The sequence below is a fragment of the Sturnira hondurensis genome, unplaced genomic scaffold, assembly GCF_014824575.4.
Source record: "Sturnira hondurensis isolate 20B ecotype Veracruz unplaced genomic scaffold, ASM1482457v3 Scaffold0023817, whole genome shotgun sequence".
Lineage (NCBI taxonomy): Eukaryota > Metazoa > Chordata > Mammalia > Chiroptera > Phyllostomidae > Sturnira > Sturnira hondurensis.
This window is the reverse complement of record NW_028096448.1, coordinates 9,544,326-9,565,971: the sequence shown is the minus strand read 5'-3', so window position 1 is coordinate 9,565,971 and position 21,646 is coordinate 9,544,326. Positions and strand designations below refer to the sequence as shown.

At 39.8% G+C, this 21,646-nt stretch overlaps 1 protein-coding gene and 1 non-coding gene across 5 annotated transcripts in view; both read right to left on the bottom strand.

Moving 5' to 3' along the window:
• CDKAL1 (CDKAL1 threonylcarbamoyladenosine tRNA methylthiotransferase) overlaps positions 1-21,646 on the bottom strand; it is a 665,826-nt gene that overhangs the window by 146,436 nt on the left and 497,744 nt on the right. The window lies entirely within an intron of this gene.
• Positions 6,198-6,300, bottom strand: LOC118981286 (U6 spliceosomal RNA). Its single transcript, XR_005065321.1, has one exon. It is a non-coding gene; the product is annotated as a U6 spliceosomal RNA (small nuclear RNA).

Sequence of the window (21,646 nt, the reverse complement as noted above, 5' to 3'; positions counted from 1 at the left end):
AAATCAATTAAAAAATCAATGATGTCAAGTAGGTCTGGTGATCAAAAACCCAAAATACTTGAGAAAATAGATAAACTCTCCCAAGTGTCATCTCCTGTTGCTTTATAAGGCACATATACTGCCATGTTCTATGAGAAAGACTCGAGGACGGTAGAGAATATTTTACAAGTTTGCTGACTCTACACATTTTTTGCCTCTTTCTCTCTAGTAAGATCTGCAAGATAACTGAGGTGATATAGTCAATGCTGCTGACCCTGACTGCGGTGTTGAATTTCCTTCTCTCCCTCCAGTTATAGCAAATTCAGGGAGTTACCAGATTCTTCAGTTCTCAAACACTCCAGATAGGGTATTTCTTACAGGACATTAAAACAGCAGAATTCTAACAGTGGAAGTCAGAAGACAGATAAAATGAGTTTGTTCACCCAACTGTTAACGGTATTTGAATGAAACAACCAGGTAAATGTGGAAATGTACCACTGATTCTGAAACACAGTAGATATCAGTGGGAAACACTTCTTTGCAGCCTTATGGCTTTTAAAATAACCTCAGTGGCATGGAAGGTATAACAATCAGCCTCTCCTTTTCACCGTGGGGGTGGCAGAGGAGCATGGCGGCATTTACCCCAGCATGTCCTTAACTATGCAACAATGCTGGAAGAAAATGCAAATAGGAAATTCTGTACTAATTCAGTGATAGCTGATAAAGTAAAATGTAAGTAGTCATATCTTCTATCAAACTCACCTTATTCTCTAAAGAGAACATTTGTTTGCAAGGAAAGGTCATTCTCTGGCAACAAAGGCAAGCCTGGCACAGGAGAAAGGAAGGAGACTTAAGGAGACTTAACTCTGTAGCAATAAACGTTGCTAAAACCAGTAGCCATTATAAACAGAAAAGAAACAGCCTTCCAACACAAAACAAATCCTTGCAAAGCTAAAGACCAAGTAAAGTACAAGAGTACTGAGTACTACGTGAGCCGCATTGCTTCACTCTGTTCCCTTGTGTGACAACTTCTTGGGGCTCAACAGTAGCATGAGAACGTGAGTCGCTATAAATATCAACTCGATATTACTTATTTTCACTGTGTCTTTAAAATGGACTGCAAGAGAGAGTTAGCACTATTTCTTATCTGGATTATTGTAGTAATATTTTGCCCCCCTGAACTACCTGGCTTTAATTTTCACCCTTTAAATCAAGAGCTGGCAAAAATTATCTGTGAACCAAATAGAGCTGGCCACCTATTTTTTGTATAGTCTGTGATTTGTTTTTGCATTTTAAAATGGCTGAAAAGAAAACAAAGGAACAAAACTTACTGGTTTCTTGTGAAAATTATATGAAATTCAAATTTCTGTACTTTATTGGAACACAGCCATGCTCATTCCTTCATGTATTGTCTGCGGCTGCTTTTGTTCAACAACAGCAGAGCTGAATGGCTGTGGAAGAAATCGTACAAAAGCCAAAAATATTGACTAGCTGGCCCTTCACAGCAAGTTTCCCAACCCCTGCGCTAAACTGTTGCTGCGACTCTGGCCGCACTTTGGAATCACCTGGGGATTTTAGTAATCCAGGTGTCTGGGCTCCATTGCCATAGGTTCCGAGTTAGATGATCTGGACTGCAGCCTGGGATTGGAAATTCTTACAGTCTTTGTGGGTGATGCTAAAGTGTAACTGGGGTGTAGAACCATTGCTTAACTCACCTCTGTACTGAGGTCAGAGTAGGTTTCCTAGTGCATGGTCATCTAACGTCACTCTCTTCTTTAAAAACCTCAGCCCTGGCTGGTGTAGCTCAGTGTGTTGAGCGCAGGCCTTCAAACCACATGATGGATGTTCGATTCCCAGTCAGGGCACATGCCTGGGTTGCAGGCCAGTTCCCAGCAGGGGACGCACAAGTGGCAACCATACATTGATATCTCTCTCCTTCTCTCCTTCCCTTCCCCTTTAAAGATAAATAAGTAAAATCTTTTTAAAAATTGACTTAAAATAAAAAAGTATAAAGAAAAACCACCGTAGAGGGCTCCCTAGCGCTCCGAGAATCAAGTTTCAGGTACTGTACTAGGGCGTGGTCATGTTTCCCCACTAACATTAAAGGCAGTGTCTTGTTCCTGACAGATCCTATGTTTTCTTGAGTCCATGTCTTACTAATAATGCTACCCCCTTTGCCTGGAACATCTTCCTTACCATCTTCATGTGTTAAATTCATTCTGAAAACCCTGCTTCAAAGATCACCTCTTTCATGCTGGATCCCCTCAAACGGAAAGAACCTTTTTACAGTTTACAGAGATCTCTACCATGTTCACTGTGTGCCAACACCCCTTTGAGGGCAGAAACCAGGACCTGGTCATTTACGTGGCACCTCTGCTCCCCACAACACTTTATTATAGTGCTTTGCAAATGTGAGCTTTTCAAGAAATGCTGCCAACCCTTTGATCCCCAAACATTTTGGTTTTACTCCATTGAACCTTCTAGAATCTCAAACTGTCCACCCAAGTTACTATTCTCTCCAGGCTTCAGTTTGTGATAAAACGTTTCAACTTCAGTAAACTTCGTTTCCCTATTTCTTTGTCCTTCCTTCTCCCTACAAGCTTCTGCTCCCCACACTACATTAATCCAATCACTCGCCCTGAGCAATTTAGACACCACCTGCGCGCTGAGGGCACTCGGCATTCCTTGGTCATTCCTCTTTGATTACTCAACCGGGGCTCTAATGTCTCACAACAGCTTTTCAACCGGTTTTCCAGTCTCCATTCTCACCCTCTGTACCTAAAATCCATTCTCTGAGCTCTAAAACTGAGTTAGATACTAACTGAATGACACATCCATTCACTTGTGAGTCCTGACAAAGAGGAAAGCAGGCCAATGGACTCAACAGAGCTCACAATCTGGTGGAGAAAAAAACACTTACTATACTGGGTGGGGCACAAGTTGGTTTACAATTGTGATATGCAAAGCAGTTTATTCCTGTATTATTACTTATTGGTTACTATATTATTTTTTGTACAAATAACTGGAAACATTTGCCCCATGCTGTACTTAACCAGCCACCGGCACACAGTAAGGATCTAAATGTTATACTGAATGAATTCTTACAAATATGGGTAGTAAACCTTTGGTACTGATACTGATCACCACGTGGCTGTAACAAGGAATGATTTTTACAGAAATAAATAAATCAATAGAAACTTGGGTTAACATTATTTTTATAACTAAAAATGGTGCTTTGAGGTGATAATTATAAAAACTCCAGAATTTGAGCTTATTTCCTCTGGGATTCTGCTTTTGAGTCCATTTATATTTTATGCACAATTTTTAAAAACGTGTCTGTTCTCTCACAAAGCTTGCCCCTCTCTCTGAAAGCTGTACACAGGATAGGGGGTAAACATCTTCCAGTGCCTTTTGCTGGATAGAGGAATATTAAAAAAGGAAAAAAAAATCACAGCTATGTAACACGGATTGCCCTTACCTTAAAAATAAATAAGTAAAGAGAGCGACCAGTGACAGTTCAGCACATAGTCAGATTCCTGATTATGGAATTCTGTTCTTGTCCTAGATACTAGATTTTGTAACATTCTAAACACCCTATACCACAAGAACAGGCCCCACCAAGGACCTCCTCCCTTCAGTTACTTTGAAGCTGAGCAGTTTGACAAAGAAAAAAGAAAGGTTTTAATCAATTCCTGTTACATTTTCTTTCCCACAACTGTAGTTTATCTAGACCAATTCACAAACATAAATATTACCCATTTGTGAAGGTTTCACTGATATTTCTAAAACTTAAAACATTCCTTTAACCTATGACAAGATAACTATTCTCTCAGTGGCATTTTAAAAGGATTAGCAGTTACCTGCTAAAACTCTTAAGCTTGTCCCATCATTGCAACTAGCAAAGAGTGAAGGGTAACAAATTTTCTTCTCTCTGGGTACTACAGATTTTATTTTTGTCTTCAAAGTCTTCCTATATTATAAATTGTTTGAAATTAGGGAGGCTGGAAACTAGTGGTTTTATTTACCTTTTTCCTACTTGCTTAAGAATCAGGTCTGATCATTATTTTAGTAAGGCACTATATAATTACACAAAAAATTAAAAGTAGAAAGTGATATTACAGGGTAGCTGAGAGTAATATTTTGCAAGTGGGTACAACAAATATAGTGTGTTTTTTTCTAATTAGCACCCTGGATTACATGTATTTCTGAATTGTTATTAAATGTTTCTCTTCCTTTTATATATAAAGGGATGGTAACTGCCTTTACTGAATCTAACATCCGGTGAGGATGAGCTTGGGAGCTCAGTGCCGTGAAATGCAGGTTGTGCAATCTGGATCGGCGGGAACTCCGTTAACGCTCCGAGCCTCATACCAGCTTCCAGAGGCTAATCCACATAGCCCCTGAGGGGAAAAATGATGAACAAAGAATGGAGAAAACGAAATTTCTCTGACCCACAGATAAGCTGCTATATAGTTCTAAAAACTGATCAAAACCAATGCATCTCCTTCATGGCCCCGAATAAGCCCTGCAGTCACCCCATTTGGAGAACAGCCCGAAAATTGCTCTGTGTCCGTTATTGCTGTGTCTCCAGATAAGCCCACAACTCGTTTTTATTATGATTCCTCGACTGGGACCTGGAAGGTCAGACATGACAATGTAGGCTTGATAACTCTCCTACTTTCTACATCTAATTTAGCACCTACTGTAAAAAAATCATTTCTATCAGCAGTGCACCCATCACTGATATCTTTCTCTGTCCCATCACACCAATATTAAGAGTCTAAAATTCATTTCAGGGGTGGCTGGGCTTTTTGACCTATCTTCTCCTCAAGTACTATGTCAAAAATAGACTTATTTTTGTTCCATATATTAAACATACACATTTTCTTTTTTATCTTTGGCTTCATGATAAAGGAGTCTTTATTTGATAACCAGAAGACAATTTAATATACAGCTCACTCTTCCCCACTTGCTCGTCCCTGGTGTCACTTCAGAAACCGGTCAATTCTTTTTTATGTTGTCGAGCAAGTTTACTACACAGATTGTCAGTGGATGAAAATTTCTGAAGTTGGCTCTAAGCCTAGCAATCTTTTCAACCACTGGCAGGAAGGGTGCAGAAATGTATGTGTGAGGTATGGGGGTGGTTTGAGGGCCAAGGAAACTAGACAGAGGGCAGGCATGAGAAACATGAGGTAAATGAGCTTTCCCCCATGTCCGTGCCAATACCTCACTCAAGTCTACTTACATATCATTCATGTTACAGAAGAGCTCTCAGAGAAATTAACCCACGGGTACAGGCCTCACCATTTTAAGTAATGAGAAAATAGGTAAAATGTGATGCTTCCACTAACTCCACCACCACAGAACCCCTTGGGGGCTAAAGAACTGCTGTCCCATCAGCCAGGCTCTCCGTTCTTTGGGGGCCTCCGCCCATCACCTGCAGCAGGCCTGTGCAACAGCCCGGGGACCGCCCTCACACACCCGTCAATCTCTCATCTCCTGCCTCTGTTTCCTTTCCTTTTCCTCTTCAGCAACGGAGAGCTGAGCAGTGAAGGACCCTGCCACCAACTTACTGTGTTCATTGTATGCTTTCTGCTTTTCAATGGGAGAGAATCCTAAGGTATTTCAAAAAGGCCTTAGGTTTAACAGGCACACAAAATAACAAGTGTCTTAGAAGCTGAATAAACTGATCATTTTGAAGGAATCATGCTTGCCCTGACCAGTGTGGCTCAGTAGGTTGGGCACCGTCCAGCAAAGTGAAATGTTGCCAGTTCGATTCCAGGAACAATGTGGGATTCAACTACATGGAATAATGTAAGGCTTTTTTTTCAATAAATACTGTGAATTTATTTTTCTTCCTTATGATTTTCTTAATAACATTTTCTTTTCTCTACCTTACTCTATTGTAGCATATTATATAATACATGTAACATACAAAATATGTTAATTGTTTGGCTTCTGGTCAATAGTAAGTTATTCATAGTTAAATTTAGGGGGAGTCAAATAATACATATATTTTCTTTTTTACTTTTCTATTATAGTGGACACTGATTATCATATTAGTTTCAGGCATACAGCATAGCGGTTAGACATTTACATAATTTACAGAGTGGTTACCCAGTGAGTGTAGTACCCACGTGGTACCCAACACAGTCATTACTGTATCATTAACTACATTCCCTACACTGTGCTTTAACCCCACGATTACTTAGTGGCTGAAAAATATGGAATGCTCCATGGATTTGCCTGTCATCCTTGTGCAGGGCCATGCTAATCTCTGTATTATTCCAGGTTGGGAATGCGTGCTGCCAAACGAGGCACTGCCATTGTATTTTCTGTGGCAAGGAGGTTGAGGCCCCTGACCCCACTTTTTTCGGGGTCCACTGTAACCTCCTTCCCTTTACCTGGCAACTGGATCTACTGGCTTCCTTCACCACCAAGAGCAACTGACCATAAACTTCTTTTTTTAATTTCAAAGCAATGTTGGAAGTTCTCTCAATCTATTCAGTTAATCAATCTATGAATTGTAGAGAAATACCATATTTTATTTTTTAATCTTCTTAAGTCATTAAGTTCCTGTGCACCTGGACGAGTGCCCAGGCTGGAGAGTTGGCCTTGGTGCAGTCATTTTAGGGGTACATACTCTGGCTTTGGCAACTCGGTTAACCCTAACCCCCCCGAAGCATTTGCTTATTTTTTCAGTTGTTTTCCAAAATCAGTTATACACACATATAATCTAAAAGAGTCAACAACCAGCTCAACAGCTTTCCAGCTTCCTTTTCCATTTCTGCTTCTTTAGAAGTAACTACCTTCGACTCTTACAGTTTATTATTTTGGTGTTTGTATAACCATATTGTTAAATAACGTAACTTCACTGTTTTTCCTCATATTTTAGTACTAGACACTATCAACTGATTTCCCACAATGGAAGATGAGCTTTCTTCCATCCCTTCCACACCGGCCCCATGTGCGTGCACCTCCCGCCTTCACTTCCCGGCGTAACTGCAGCACAGCCACGCTCTTCCGAATTCGGTATGGAATAATGATGACTGTATATCCTTTCCTATGTAGGACTTCTAAAAAGTCACTTTCTTCATGTGCTTAATTTAATACAAAGTTATTGCTAATTGAATCTCAATCACTGTTCTAAATCACTGTTCAGGAAGTTTCATTTACACTAAGTATTTCTTCTTTTCATCTTCTTGAAGGCACTTCTGCAGCTTTCTAGCTGCTCTGACTTAGTCCGGTTGTTCCTGAGCTCGGACACATAGCTAGCACTCTTGCCACCACCCTGGGCCTGAAAGCACAGCTTTTAAAACTTGGAAATTATATTTTATTTTTTCTGATAGCCACAAAATAGAAGTTTATTTTTAAATTTTATTTTTATTTAAATTTCCAAACTGTTCACTTCCCAGCCCTTAAACGTTAAAAGATTACCAAACATAGATGATTTTAATAATCAAACAATTGTTAAAAACAAAAACAAAAACAAAAAACAGGCCCAAAGTGCAGTTGCTTAAGCTAAACCCCGTATCAGCAAACTAAGATTTAACTTAATTATACTTCTGGCTTCTCCAGAAATAGCATCTTAAACCAGTCAATCAGGAATCACCTGACCAGCACTAGTTAGGTCATCTGCTGGACAGGCCACTGCCATCCATCACTAATGGAAAGTAACCTTGCAATAACCGCCCACTTTTTCGCCCAGTACAACTTCCTTGTTCCTGTTTCCTTCTGCTAGTGCAAGTCTTCCACTTTTTACAGCTCCTCAGAGCTCCTTTCTAGATGCTGTATTGGGTCCTGCCTAGTTGAGGAATCACTGAATAAAGCCAATAAAATCTTTAAAATTTACTCAGTTGAATTTTGTTTTCTTTACAGGTTATTTCTTAAAAGCTTATTTTCCTTGTTTTCTTTAACTGAGACATTGTATAATTGGTCCTCAACTTTTTGTGAGATAGAAATCTGATGAATCTAATGCCTTTAAGAATCTGATGAAAACCAATGAGTCCCTCCTCCCAGAAAAAAAATCCACGTAGACCCTTAAACCATTCCATACAGCCTGGTGGGTTTCCAGAGCCTTGGAAGTCTGTGCATCGCCTGGCCCAGGTTAAGAAACTCCTGCTAGGTTTTAATTCCCTCAAGACTCTCCTCAAGGCCTGAGAATTTTGGAACATTCATCTTAGCACTTGTGGACCTTACAAAGAATGCTGATTATTCTATTTTGCTTTTATTATTTTAAAAATCAATAAAATTAATGCTACAGTTTTAATCCCAGCAGCACAATACATCGTCAGGATGCAGAGTGTATGATGCCGTGTCCACAAATGACAATGTGGACGGCACTGTTTAACACTCTGACATCATACTACTCTCAAGGCTCTGAGTAACACAGTTTCATTCCCAAGACAAAAACAGTGTTGTAGAGCTAAGGATTAATGAGAGAAATCTGAAGGTAATAACTGTAGTTCCTAACTTTTACACAAGTTATGCTCTTTTTAAGCTGGTGGTTTGGGATCAGGCTGCACTCTTTTCATTGTAAATAATGACTATGTTCTGATGGAGCTTGCACACTCTCAAACTCCAAACAATATTAAAAAATCCAGTCAGTTATTTAACCTTAAATACAGTTCTTCCAACTGTATTTAAATGTCATTTATAAACTACTTTTAAGAGTTCTTTTTCAGTTTCACGTCATATCGCACCGATCTTGTAGGGGTATCTTTTTTGTTCTGCCCCAGATCTCTGTGAGCATACATTTTGGAAGTTCTATCTTTGTTTTTGACCTCTTTTTCTCTCTTAGCTTTATATGGAGCATATTCACTAACCAGATATTCAAGTTCTCATGAATAAACCAATTTCTCAAAGTTGTCCTCCAGTGTCTTTGGCAACTCTGTGGCCAGCCAATATTTAATTTTCCATTTCGCTCCCAACCATGCATCGTTGGGGTCTGCTGTCTACAAGGAAATGCCTACAGTGGCTGTTCCACTGTGGACAGAAAGTGAGCCAGTCGGGTGACATTAACCACTATGCACCATGGTCCTTGCCAGGGCCGTGGATGGCTTTAGGACAACCTGTGTACTCCCCACACATATTCACAATTTGTTTTTTGCTGAGAAAAGTGAATATGTATGTGTGTCATAAATACTTTATACATATATAAAATGAGATTCTCAAAAAAGTGTTAAGAACCATGGACTAGATTACAGAGAGATGAAGGCCTCGTATAAACTATTCATTTGGTGTCCATGAAAGCCAATATTCTTTAAATATCTGATGTTTTGAGAGGAGCAGCTGTGCACTCTATGGAAGGGAGTAGGAGACAGGCACAGGCCTAGCTTGGTCCCTCACTATGCAAACCAAAAGACCTGAAGTGAACTAGGCTCTCCCTCTTTAGCACACACTGACAAGCGTATCCTTTAGAAGCCTGAAGCCCCATTTCAGGGAGCTTCTCAAAGTTTTGGTTTCAACCCACTTACAGTCCCTCTCCCTTAGAAGAGTTCTAATAAAAAAGTATTCCCCAGTTGATGGTACATGCAGTGATATTTGGGATCAAGAGGACCAGGCACATAATGTGCCTTCAATTTCATGTAGTCTGCGCTACCTAGTGTTTTCTGAAGCTCCATGTCGAAAGGAAAGTGTCCACAAGACCCGTGGAAGGACACACAGACAGGGTCAAGTTAAGGAACACTATAATTAATAAGCAAGAGAGGCAGTAGGCCACTGAGGTTCAGAACACCACCCCAATCAGGGCCCAACACATATTTCCGGAAAACTACTTTTTTAGGATGATGACATCAAGGTCTAGCAAGATAGTTAAGAATTAAAGATGAGTGACTATGATATTTTTTAACCTTTGTAAATTTCCTCAAAGTTTTCATTCTGTTTCTCTGTTTTCAATAGACACTAGTGAAAAAAATTAAAAAATCTAAGTGAACAAGGAGTTTGGGGACAACAAGAAAAAGCTTAGATCCTAGACCTTGTTTGTAGCGGGTCTTAGAATGAAAGAAAACGCGGGGACTGTGGGGAAAGCAAAGTGGGATGTCTGCAGGCAGGCTGGAGGCAGACTCAGTGCCAGAGCCTGACCCTTAACACTCACAGACCCCCTTCGAACAGCCAGAATGGTGCTGGGGGTGTTGGCCCATGGTCCTGCCTGTTTACCCATGGGTGAAGTACCCATTTTGTATCGCCAAGCTTCAGGGAGCACAGATTTCTACATCCTTAAGGTTGCCATGCTGGTTAAAGCATTTTGCCTTTATACAAGTGAAACTTTGGCTCTAAAATTCTATACATTTAAAATAGAAATTGAAGATTCTGTATGTTAATTAAGCCTCTTAGAGCTTTATTTTAGGCACTGCTTTTCTTTCTCCCTTGCCATTATAGTTGATTATAGATAGAGTGGCTAGGAATCAGAGTATAGAGACAGGATGCTTGGCTTTAAATTCTAACACCATCACTGACTGTGTGACTTTGAGCAAATTATTTATACTCTTTGTGCCTCAGTTTCCTCAAATGTAAGATAGGAATAAGGACAGTCATTATCTAGCGCTGTTGTGAAGATCAAATGAATCGATACGGGTAAAGCCCCAGAAGAGTGCCTGGCACATGGCGAGCGCCACATAAGGTGGAAACCAGCAGCACCACCCAGTCCACAAGTGCTTCTTCAAAGCCTCTCTCATTCATTCTCTTCTGCATATTCTTGTATTCGCCACTAACACTCAGAACTCTTAACCTCGTGGCCATGTTCTTTTTTACCCTCTCAATTCCTGCCTGCAGCCTTCCTCTAGTTTGATGTGTCCTGCATATTGTTCTTAATTTCATATTCCTAAAATACTGACACTGTGTCACTCCTATACTAACAACATCACAACAGTGGACGTTGTCTATGGAGTACAGGTAACACACTTCTGGTGGCTCAGCTTGTGGTCATTACCTAACAAGGTATGAGTCACAGTGCGACTGCAGACTCAAAGTTCTCGTGACTGGCCCCAAACCACCGGGTAAAGTCTTTCTCATTATTCACTACAAACCCTGAATTTCAAAAGAACTAAGTCTATTAACATTTGGTAGAAACAAATTGTACTTCACTCCTCATGTTTTTCACATAGTAAAAAGCTAATGGTGCCCTGGCTGGTGTGGCTCAGTGGATTGAGTGCGGGCCTGTGAACCAGACAATCGTGGTTCGATTCCCGGTCAGGGCACATTCCTGGGTTGCAGGCCAGTTCCCGGCAGGGGCCAGTTCCCAGCAGGGGATGCACGAGAGGCAACCATACATTGATGTTGCTCTTTCTCTCTCCTTCCCTTCCCCTCTAAAGATAAATAAATAAAATATATTTTTTAAACAGCTAATAGTTATGGGTTCAATCCCTGGACAGGGCACATACAAGAATCAACCAATTAATGCATAAATAAATGGAACAACAAAATGGTGTGTGTCTTTCTCTCTCAAGTGAATAAATAAAAATTAAAAAAATAAAAGTTCCTTTTTTGGAGAGTGACCTTGAACATCCCACTCATGAGCCCCCAAGTTTTAACAGCCCTCTGTGTCACTCTTGAAGCATTCAGCACACATTCAAAACACACTTCCTGGCACTTACCACCATTGGTGTCATCTTTTTCTTCCTTCCTGGACCATGTGTCTCTGAGAGTCAGGGACACCTAGGAGTCATCTCGACCCATGGAGTAGCACCCAGTCTAGGCACTGGCACAGAGGGACTTATCTGATACTAGGTAAATTAATTAATGTGATCCTAACTATAGTTTCAACTATGATTTTTAGCACAGCAGCAGGTCTGATTGCCAAATGATCAAGAATCTTAAGTGACTCCCCAAAGCCATGTTCTTGGTCATCACAGACACTAGGGCGGCTGTGGTGAAGGCACACAGGTGAGAGGGCCAGCAGTCCCCTGGCAGCCTCCAGCCTGGCCCTGTAGCACCCTGGCTGCTAACAGAGGATCACAGCAGTCTTTAAGTTCCTTGATGGGAGAGCATTTGAGGTACCTGACATATCATCTATTTGGATAAACTTTTTAAACCTTGGGAGAGCACACTGATTTCCATTAAAAAAAAGATTTTATTTATATATCTTTAGAGGGGAAGGGAAGGAGAGAGGGAGAGAAACATCACTGTGTGGTTGCCTCTCGCACATCCCCTGCTGGGAACTGGCCTGCAACCCAGGCATGTGCCCTGACTGGGAATCAAACCGTGATCCTTTGGTTCACAGGGCCATGTTCAATCCACTGAGCCACACCAGCCAGGGCTGATTTTCATTTTGATGACATGTGACTGAGCCTCCATTAACTTGGCGTGAAGAACGTGGAGGGCCGCTCCTGAGGCTCTCGGCCACGACGTAACCTCAAGCTGGCTGGGGAGAGAGCCATCTGTGACTGCTCTGCATTAACTGTGTACCGGCCCTAGTGATATCCATCACATTGTGGTGTTTGATGGAATTTACATGGAGAATTCTTCCCCCATAGTTTTTATATTTGTTTGTCCTAAAACAGCAAGTTCAGAGCTCAAAGAAAGCAGTTTGAGAGGCGACTCTGTGGCTTTCCCAGCTAATAAAGGTTGAGAGGAGAGGCAGTACAGGAGTGTAGAATACATGTATTTTTTATTCCAGTAGTATGCCTTGACACCAAATGCCATCCAGAGAGTCGGTGAGTATGGTGGCATTTTAGGAGAGATAGTTCCATTCATGACCTATGAATTCGCTTTAAAAATTAAACATATTTCATCCATGAGTTTCTCTAACTCCTCTTGACCTAACACAAGTTTTTGATCTGCACAATTTTTGAAGATGAAACTTCTACATGTACCACCTGCTGTGTAAATATACAGGCACTTCACAATGAAATACATTTCTGGCTCTTCAATTTTAGTTCCCCTTGTCACTGCACTCAATTTAAAGTATTTTCTTGCCCTGGCTGGCATAGCTCAGTTGTTTGAGTGTGGGCTGTGAACCAAAGGGTGACAGGTTCGAGTCCCAGTCGGATCACATGCCTGGGTTGTAGGTCAGGTCCCCAGTGGGGGCCATGTAAGAGGCAACCACACACTGATATTTCTGTCTTTCTCTTTCTCCCTCCCTTACCCTCTCTAAAAATAAATAAATAAAATCTTTATTTTTTAAAAAGTATTTTCTTTATAAAGATACGATCTAAGAATTAAAAGTATTAAAAATATCTCAAAGAAGTGGGATAGATTAAAACAAAGAAATGAAGGATCCTTTGGACTACACAGTTGTGACAGTTCAAGCCACATAAAATTGAATGTGTGAACTAAACCACTCAGAGTTTTGGGTTTTCATGGCCTACTTTTTATTTCTTCTGTGATGCAATTAAATACTTGGGATTAAAAATTATGCTAAAAATGGGTAACTACACAGTGGAGAAACCAGAAAATGCCTTAACCAAATGATCAAAATTACCACCACCACCAAGGGGCGAAAGCACACGCGCCTCCAGGTGTGACACTGTGAGAAGAACACCACATCACTGGTTTCGTTTCACAGGGAAAACCATACAAATCCTGAGAGAAACTGAAGCCCAAATTGAGGAACATTCCACAAAATAACTGGCCAGTATTCCCCAAAAAGGCAATATATCATGAAAGATAAAGCTGAGATATATAGATATGTCATATCTATATGTGTGTGCATGTATATATATATATATATATATATATATATATATATATATGAGATAGATACAGAGATAGAAGCATTAAATACAAGAGCTGATCCTGAACAGAGCCCTCTATCACAAAAACAACAGCTACAAAGGACACTGTCAGGACTCTTGACAAAATTGGAATATGAACTGTTGATCAGGTAAAGTACCATATCAATGTTAATTTTATGAATCTGACAATACAGTGGTTACACGAGATAGATACTCATTCTTAGGAAACACACATTAAATATTTATGTCTGTAATCTACTCTCACATTGTTCAGGGGAAAATATCTATGTGTAAGTCAGTCTGTCTATCTCTTGAGAAAGAGCAAATTTTGCAAAATGTTAAAAACTGATGAATATCAATAAAGTGTATACTGGAGATATACTATTCTTATAATTTTTCTATAAGTTTAAAATCATTTTTAAGAAATTGAAAAATTTTTAGGGTCTGTAAATAAAAATCACTACTAAAACAGAAAAACAACTACTGAAAACAACACTTTTTAGGTCAAAAAGTTCTAGAATTATTTCGAATTCCTGGCATAAATTTTTCTGCTGTTTACCATCGGCATGGAGCGAAGAAGAATGGTGTCTTAGTCTCAAGCATTTCATTTAGTCACGTAACTATGAGCAAATGGACTTAACTCCTCTGAGGCCGTTAACTCATCTGTAAAGTGAGAAAATAATAGCAGATACCTAAAAATATCACTGGAAGAATTACATGTGATAAAGCACAAGAAAAAGCACAGACTATGTTTGTTTCTGGCACATATCAACAATGGAAACTTCATTTCCCTGCCCTTATAACTTCTAATTTTGTACACCACTTCTATAGAGGTACTTTTATTATAAGTAGTAACAGTAAGGATCAGGACATTCATCTTATATATAACTTATGTTCTAAGATATAACATGTTAGATAGAACATAATTAGTAGAACACATTTTTAGCCATTCAAATGCTTGTCTGCTCATATTTGGCTTGTCAGTCCTCAATGATAAAATATACATAGTTCCAAGAGGCAAGAGTTTACAGAACTGTCATGTTAAATGACTGAATATATCACACTGACCTAAATACATATTTAACATTAGCTCTAATACTTGGACCTACACTTGTGAGTCCCTTGGAAGGTTATAAATATGAAGTTATTAATGAACCATGATTATAGAAAAAAATAATAAAAGATCAAAAAATAAGATAGATCATTATAAGATTCTTTATCTTTAGAAGTTGTTCCAAGAGTCTACTCACTTCTCAAGTTGTTATTAAGGTCATAAAAGTGAGTTCAAGTTCAATATTACAATTTTAATAAATCAAGTTCATATGAAGAGCATACAAGAATTAAGTAAATCTTTGCATTTTTTCTGAAACTTAAATAAAACAAGGCATGTAATCACTACTGAAAACAATTTAAGATTGAAATTGTTACTGTTGGTGGGATTGCAGACTGGTACAATCACCGTGGAAAACAGTATGAAATTTTCTAAGAAAATTAAAAATGAATATGCCTTTTGACCCAGCAATTCCATTGTTAGTAGTATGTCCCAAGAAACCTGAAACACTAATCCAAAAGAACCTATGCACACCAATGTTCATAGCAGCACAATTTACAATAGCCAAGAGTTGGAAGCAACCTAAGTGCCCATCAGTAAATGAATGGATCCAAAACTATGGTACATTTACACAATGGAATTCTATGCAGCAGAAAGAAAGAAGGAACTACTACCCTTTGCAACAGCATGAATGGAACTGGAAAGCATTATGCTGAGTGAAATAAGCCAGGCGGTGAAAGACAAATATGATACAATCTCACCTTTAACAGGAACCTAAACAACAAAACAAATAAGCAAGCAAAATATGACCAAAGACACTGAAATACAGAACAGGCTGACAGTGACCAAAGGGGAGAGGGGAGAGAATTTCAGGGGAAAAGGGGAAGGATTCACAGCAACAAGTATAAAGGACACATGGAGAACAACTAAGGGGGGTGCAAATGGGAGGGAGGTGGGGAGCACTGGGGGGGGTGGCTGGGATGGGAGGAAAAGACAAAAAACTGTACTTCAACAATAATTAAATAAATTAAAAAAAAAAGAAATACAGTAAAGAGGGCTTTCCAAAGATAGAATTTACATTCTCTTTATTTAATGTAAGTTCCCTCAGTACTTCTCAACCCTAAGTACCATTTACCATCAGAGAGAAAAAGTTTTAACCACATACCTTCCTGCTGTCTTGGTAATTATACATTCACAAAAGAAGCAGAGTAAAAAATGCCAAAAGGAAAGCAAAAATTAAATTATTGTAAGAAACGAGTTGGGTGTAGATTTTGCGACAGGATTTTGTGCTTTTAAATAATATTTTTTTTATAGGCTCACTATGAAGTACAAGATAAGACTGCTTTCACTGAAGTCAAAGCATTCATAATATACATAACCCTTCATTGTCCTAAAGCAGGGTTATTTTAGAACATTTGAAATATTAAGACACCATGATACCAAAAGCATAGTCACCATGAATTTTTCATTCCTAAGACACCATGATACCAAAGCATAGTCAACCATGAATTTTTCTTTCAATGACTTATAATCAACAGAAGAATCACACGAAAGGACTTTAGGTATCAGCAAAATCTGTTTTTCTTTTCTTCTCTTTACCATCCCGAAGAGAAACCAATCCCACAGAACCATGGCTCCACCCCTCCGTTACAGCGTGTACACACGTCTTGTCCTGTGGGTCTGACTGCACAGAGCTGATTTACGTGGTAATGGAATTCGGTTCATCAATGTTATGTCAGGACTTAATCAAAAGTTAGGCAGTGCTCTGTGGCAGGCAGAGAAAGGTCAGACTGAGAGGGCAGGAAATTAGGAGGCTCAGCGAGGGTTGGGATTTTCTGAAAGAATGATTCAGGCTAAGAGCATTCAGGAGCATGTTCTTTAAAACAAAAAAATCACCTGTGGCGATATAAACTAAGAGGGGTCTCGCCGGTGACACCGCTCTCCTGTAGTACTACCATGTGCTGTGTATGGGTTCCTGGGCGTGAGGCACTGCATCAGCCCACATCTGTGCACACTTTTGATGCCCCACCCCCCAGGAACACTTCCTTCTTAGAAACAGTGCTTATTTTCTTTCATGAGAGTTAGACAAGACACTCTGCTTTGGTTTACTCCAAATTGATCACATTTGTTACATTCTCTAACATTTCAGGTTCAAGATGGTAGACGACCAACAGGCTTGTCAGCCCCGACAGGGCCAAGGCATCACCAATTCTGGCAAACCTTCCACTGCACAGCCGGGACTCAACAATCCTTGTTATTTTCACCTTCTTCAAAGCTCCAAGTATTATCACCCCCTTTTCCGTCAGTCTTGTAGTGTAACAGTAGGACAAAAGGGAAGTTGCCCTATTCAAAAAGAATTTTTTAAACAATAATGATCCAATCAGAGCTCCAGCTTCTTCCAATGTTCCCCAATCTGGAGAGTTTTCTACAGGTTCACATACACACACAGTGGATAAGCTTATCTTACGGTGCTTAGGAAAACAAAAGTACAACGAAAGATAAAGAGGCTACAAGGAAAAAGCCAATTCTGTAACTGCCATGTAGACAAGGTTTGGGCCGAGACAAAATCATGTGGGAGGAGGGGCAGAGAGCAGCCAATGGGGGGGTGGTCTGGAGGGGCTGGCTTTCCTCCTTAGAAGTGGAAGAGGCCCAGGGCCTCCCAGGAGCAATCTCCTGACCATTAGGAAACGTCAACAGCACCAGCAGGAGCACAGGTGAAAAGGAGCTCTAATGTCCTAAATGTTAGGCATGTTTAAGGGGCCTTATAAGATGCTGAGGGACAGTAATATTTGATCTGTGAGCCTGGAGTTTATCAATAGCCAATTAAGTGACCTTCTGTTCTGTAGAGTAAATTTACTCCGCTGAACATATACTTTGCTGACATGTAGCTAAGCCTAGGACTGAAAACAATTAAGTCCAAAAGGAGACTGTTTATTGAAGGTCTCAGGAATGAGTCATAGATATTTCTTATTTCTTAAATCCACCTGTTAGTTCCCAAACCGGTCTTGCAGTCTCCTGCTTGAGCTTTCTGACCCTCTCATTCCCAATCCACTGCACTTAGAATGAGCTTTCGAAAACAAACACATGATCACTGCTATTCAGTAGCTCCCTGCATCCCACAGGCCAGCCTAAAACTATTTAACATGACTTACTAGGGCATCTTAGCCTAAGCTTTGCCTATAGGTCCTCACTTATTTGTGGGCAACAACCTATACCTGCAGGTTGCCCTCCACCCCAGGAAAAAAACAAACAAAAACTGCAACACATCTTACTGCCCCAAATACAGGCATTTCATGCTCATTAAATAAATGTTCCAAGTTCTCTTTATTCTCATGCTTTTTCACATCCTCTCATTCTCAGGTTTTTTCACATGCTCATTATTCTAGAAAACGGGAGAGAGAGGAGATAAACATGAAAGCATGTGGGGAACGACAAGCAGTCAGCTGCTATGAGAACATTGGTGTGTGAGGAGGAGTGGGAAGACATGAGTGCAGAAGGACGCAGGGACTTTTTGTGATCTTAAGCAAGGTAATTCATTAGGCTTAATCCCGTCCTCATGTGCAAAATGACTATAATAATGTTGCTTACCTCATAAAACTGTGGGAATGACATTAGGTAACAGATATGAAGTGCTCAGAACAGTGTCTAACATACACTGCTAAATAAATGTTAATTCTTATTGTTATTTTTGTTATGCCATCATTATTATTAGGCCTACAGATTATTGTGCCTGTTGGGTAGCATCAAGTGTAAGTTTTCATAGACCCAGGAATGAACGTGTGTCATTTAGTGGCACCGCAAACCCTCTTACAGCATAAAGGACTGAAAGATCAATTACTTTAGCTGTATCAACAAGTCAGACAGTGCTCTCAGATCAAACTACCCCATAGTTAGTGTATTAGTTTCCTATTGCCACAGTAATGAATTATCACAGACTTAGTAGCATAAAGCAACACAAACTTACTATCTTATAGTTTTGAAGGACAGACATCTGAAATAGGTTTTATGGTCTAAAATCGAGTGTCAGCAGGGCTGGGTGTCTTCTTCAGGCTCCAGGGGAGACCTGTTCCTTCCCTTGCCCAGTGTCTAGAGGCTGTCTGCATTCTTTAGCTCATGGTGCTGTCCTTAATCTCTACCTCTGTCCTCACATTCCTCCTCCCTCTAACTTTAAACCTCTTGTGATTACACTGAGCCTGCCCAGATATTCCATTATAAGCGAGTCAGCTTGATCACAGTCCCACAGTCCTTTTCACTACACGAGGGAGCAGTGCATAGGCTTGGAGACTGGGAAACAGGCATCTTGGAGGGCCCATTACTCTCCCCACCACAGTGGGTTTCGTCACTGCCATTCTTAGCCCCATAAACAACTAATTCAATTAGGTTACAGTGTTCCTAGTTCATATTCCAGACAAAATAAGTAAATTGATTATATAAACAAAATTCATCAGATTTATGATAAAGTAAAAGGTGAAAATATTGAAAAATTCAGATAACAAATTTAAGCCAATGATCTAGAAAAACAAAACCCTAAACTTTCTAAACATGGTTTGAAAGGGGGCCTTAAACTCACATGATAAAAAATAAAAGATTAAGAAGAGTTTCAAAGGCCTCAGAGTTTACTGAATTCAATTCTCCATTTGTCAAATGAACACCCCCTGTACTAAAGTCATACAAGGTAGCGTGTCCCAACACCCCCTCTGGTTTACCCTCCTACTCCTCCTCCCTGAATGTTACTACTGTCACCTGAAAGACTTAGGTGACCGCTGAAATCTACACACACCAAAACTATGATGAGGCAGAACATAACAACCCTAAAAAAATGAAAATCAGAAGAGAAATGATATGTCCAGAAATGAGGAATTATAAAGACCAAACGGGGTGGTTAAACACACGTAATTGCATAAAATACCCAAAATATTCCTTCTAAAAAAAGAAGTAAAAATAAAGAGGGTCTTGTGAAAAGGGGCCTTCCCTACAGGTGTATTTGGGACTCAATCTGGAATAAAATGTACTTAACCATCTACATACCTAATACTCCTGAAAATATTTTTTCTTTTCCCCCCAAAAATAAATGTCTAATTTGAAAACCAGGGACTGTGTGAATAATATGTTATCTGGTAGGTTAAAAGTATCAGGATTCCTTCCACTAAGGCAACTTGTTCACTAAAATACTGAGTTGTTAAACTTCAGGATCATACTGAGGACAACAAAAAGTTTTAAAAACATCTAGAGAAAGTGACAAAATTCTTTCTGTATGGTATATTTCTCTGCTTTGCTTTTTAAAATAAAGTGTGTCCTAGACTCACAGGCAGCTTGATTTGGAAGAGCCATTATGTGTCACTGAATGTATATGATTTAAGAACACTCCTCCCTGGCTGGTATAGCTCAGTGGATTGAGTGTGGGCCTGTGAACCAAAGGATCATGGTTCGATTCCCAGTCAGGGCACATGCCTGGGTTGCAGGCCAGTTCCCAGCAGGGGACACACCAGAGGCAACCATACATTGATATTTCTCTCCTTCTCTTGTTCCCTTTCCCTCTAAAGATAAGTAAATAAAAAATATTTTAAAAAAGAACATTCCTGATTCAACATCTATTTCAAGATGTTGAATTCAGACCTTAGTCTGAATATGTCTACAAAAACTCACTTCCTCACAGAGAAAACTACTGGAACAGTGCCTGCATTTATCTCCCCACAGGATGTCCCTCCCCCCTCCCGAGAACACAAATGCCCATTCCTCAGGGGTGAGGCAGGAATTATCTAATGTGGCCTCATTATTTATAGGGTGAATATTCTAGAAATTGCAAGTAAGTGTGTTATGAGTTTTTTTAGGCTGACATATATTTAAAGATATTATTTTTATACTCTGGTTCTAAGGTGTAAGATGAGCAAGCAGGTGGATTTAAAATGACAATTTAACATTTTAAAACAATATGAACATTCAAACAGCCACTCTCATTGCCTAAAGATATTCTTTTCAAATAAACAGAGGGGACTACACATCAAGTTAAAAAGCTTCTGAACGGCTAAAGAAAACATCAGCAACATGAAAACAGAACCAACTGCATGGTAAAATATAACTGCCAATGATACCTTGGGCAAGGGTTTGATCTCCAAAATATATGAAGAACTCATATGACTCAACACCAGGAAAACCTGAACAGACACTTCTCCAAGGAGGACATACAGAGGGCCCAGAGACACATGAAAGGATGCTCAGCATCACTAGCCATCAGAGAGATGCTAATTAAAACCACAATGAGATACCACCTCACGTGGGTCAGAATGGCTGCCATAAGCAAATCACAAACAATAAGTGCTGGCAGGAATGTGGAGAAAAAGGAATTCTAGTGTACTGTTCATGGGAATGGAGACTGGGGCAGCCACTGTGGAAAACAGTATGGAATTTCCTCAAAAATCTAAAAATGGAACTACCTTTTGACTCAGCAACTCCATTGCTGGGATTATAGCTTGAGAATCCTTAAACAAGAGATTCAAAGGAACCTATGCACCACAATGTTCATAGCAGTGTTATTTACAATAGCCAAGTTCTGGAAACAGCCTAAGTACCTATCAGTAAATGAGTGGATCAAAAACCTATGGTAATTTACAAATGGAATACTATGCAGCAGAAAGAAAGAAGGAACTCCTACCTTTTGTGACAGCATGGATGGAACTGGAGAGCATTATGCTAAGTGATATGAACAGGAGGTGAAAGACATATACCATATGATCTCATCTATAAGTGAAAACTAATGAAAAAAACAAACAAGCAAGCAAAATAGAACCAAAGACATGGATATAAAGAACAAACTGTCAGTGACCAGAGGGAAGGGAGGAGGGGGAAAACAAGGGGAAGAAGGGGAAGGATCAAGTCAAGGAACAGGTTTAAAGGACCCCTGGACAAAGATAACAGTGGGACCGGGGAAGGACTGAATATGAGA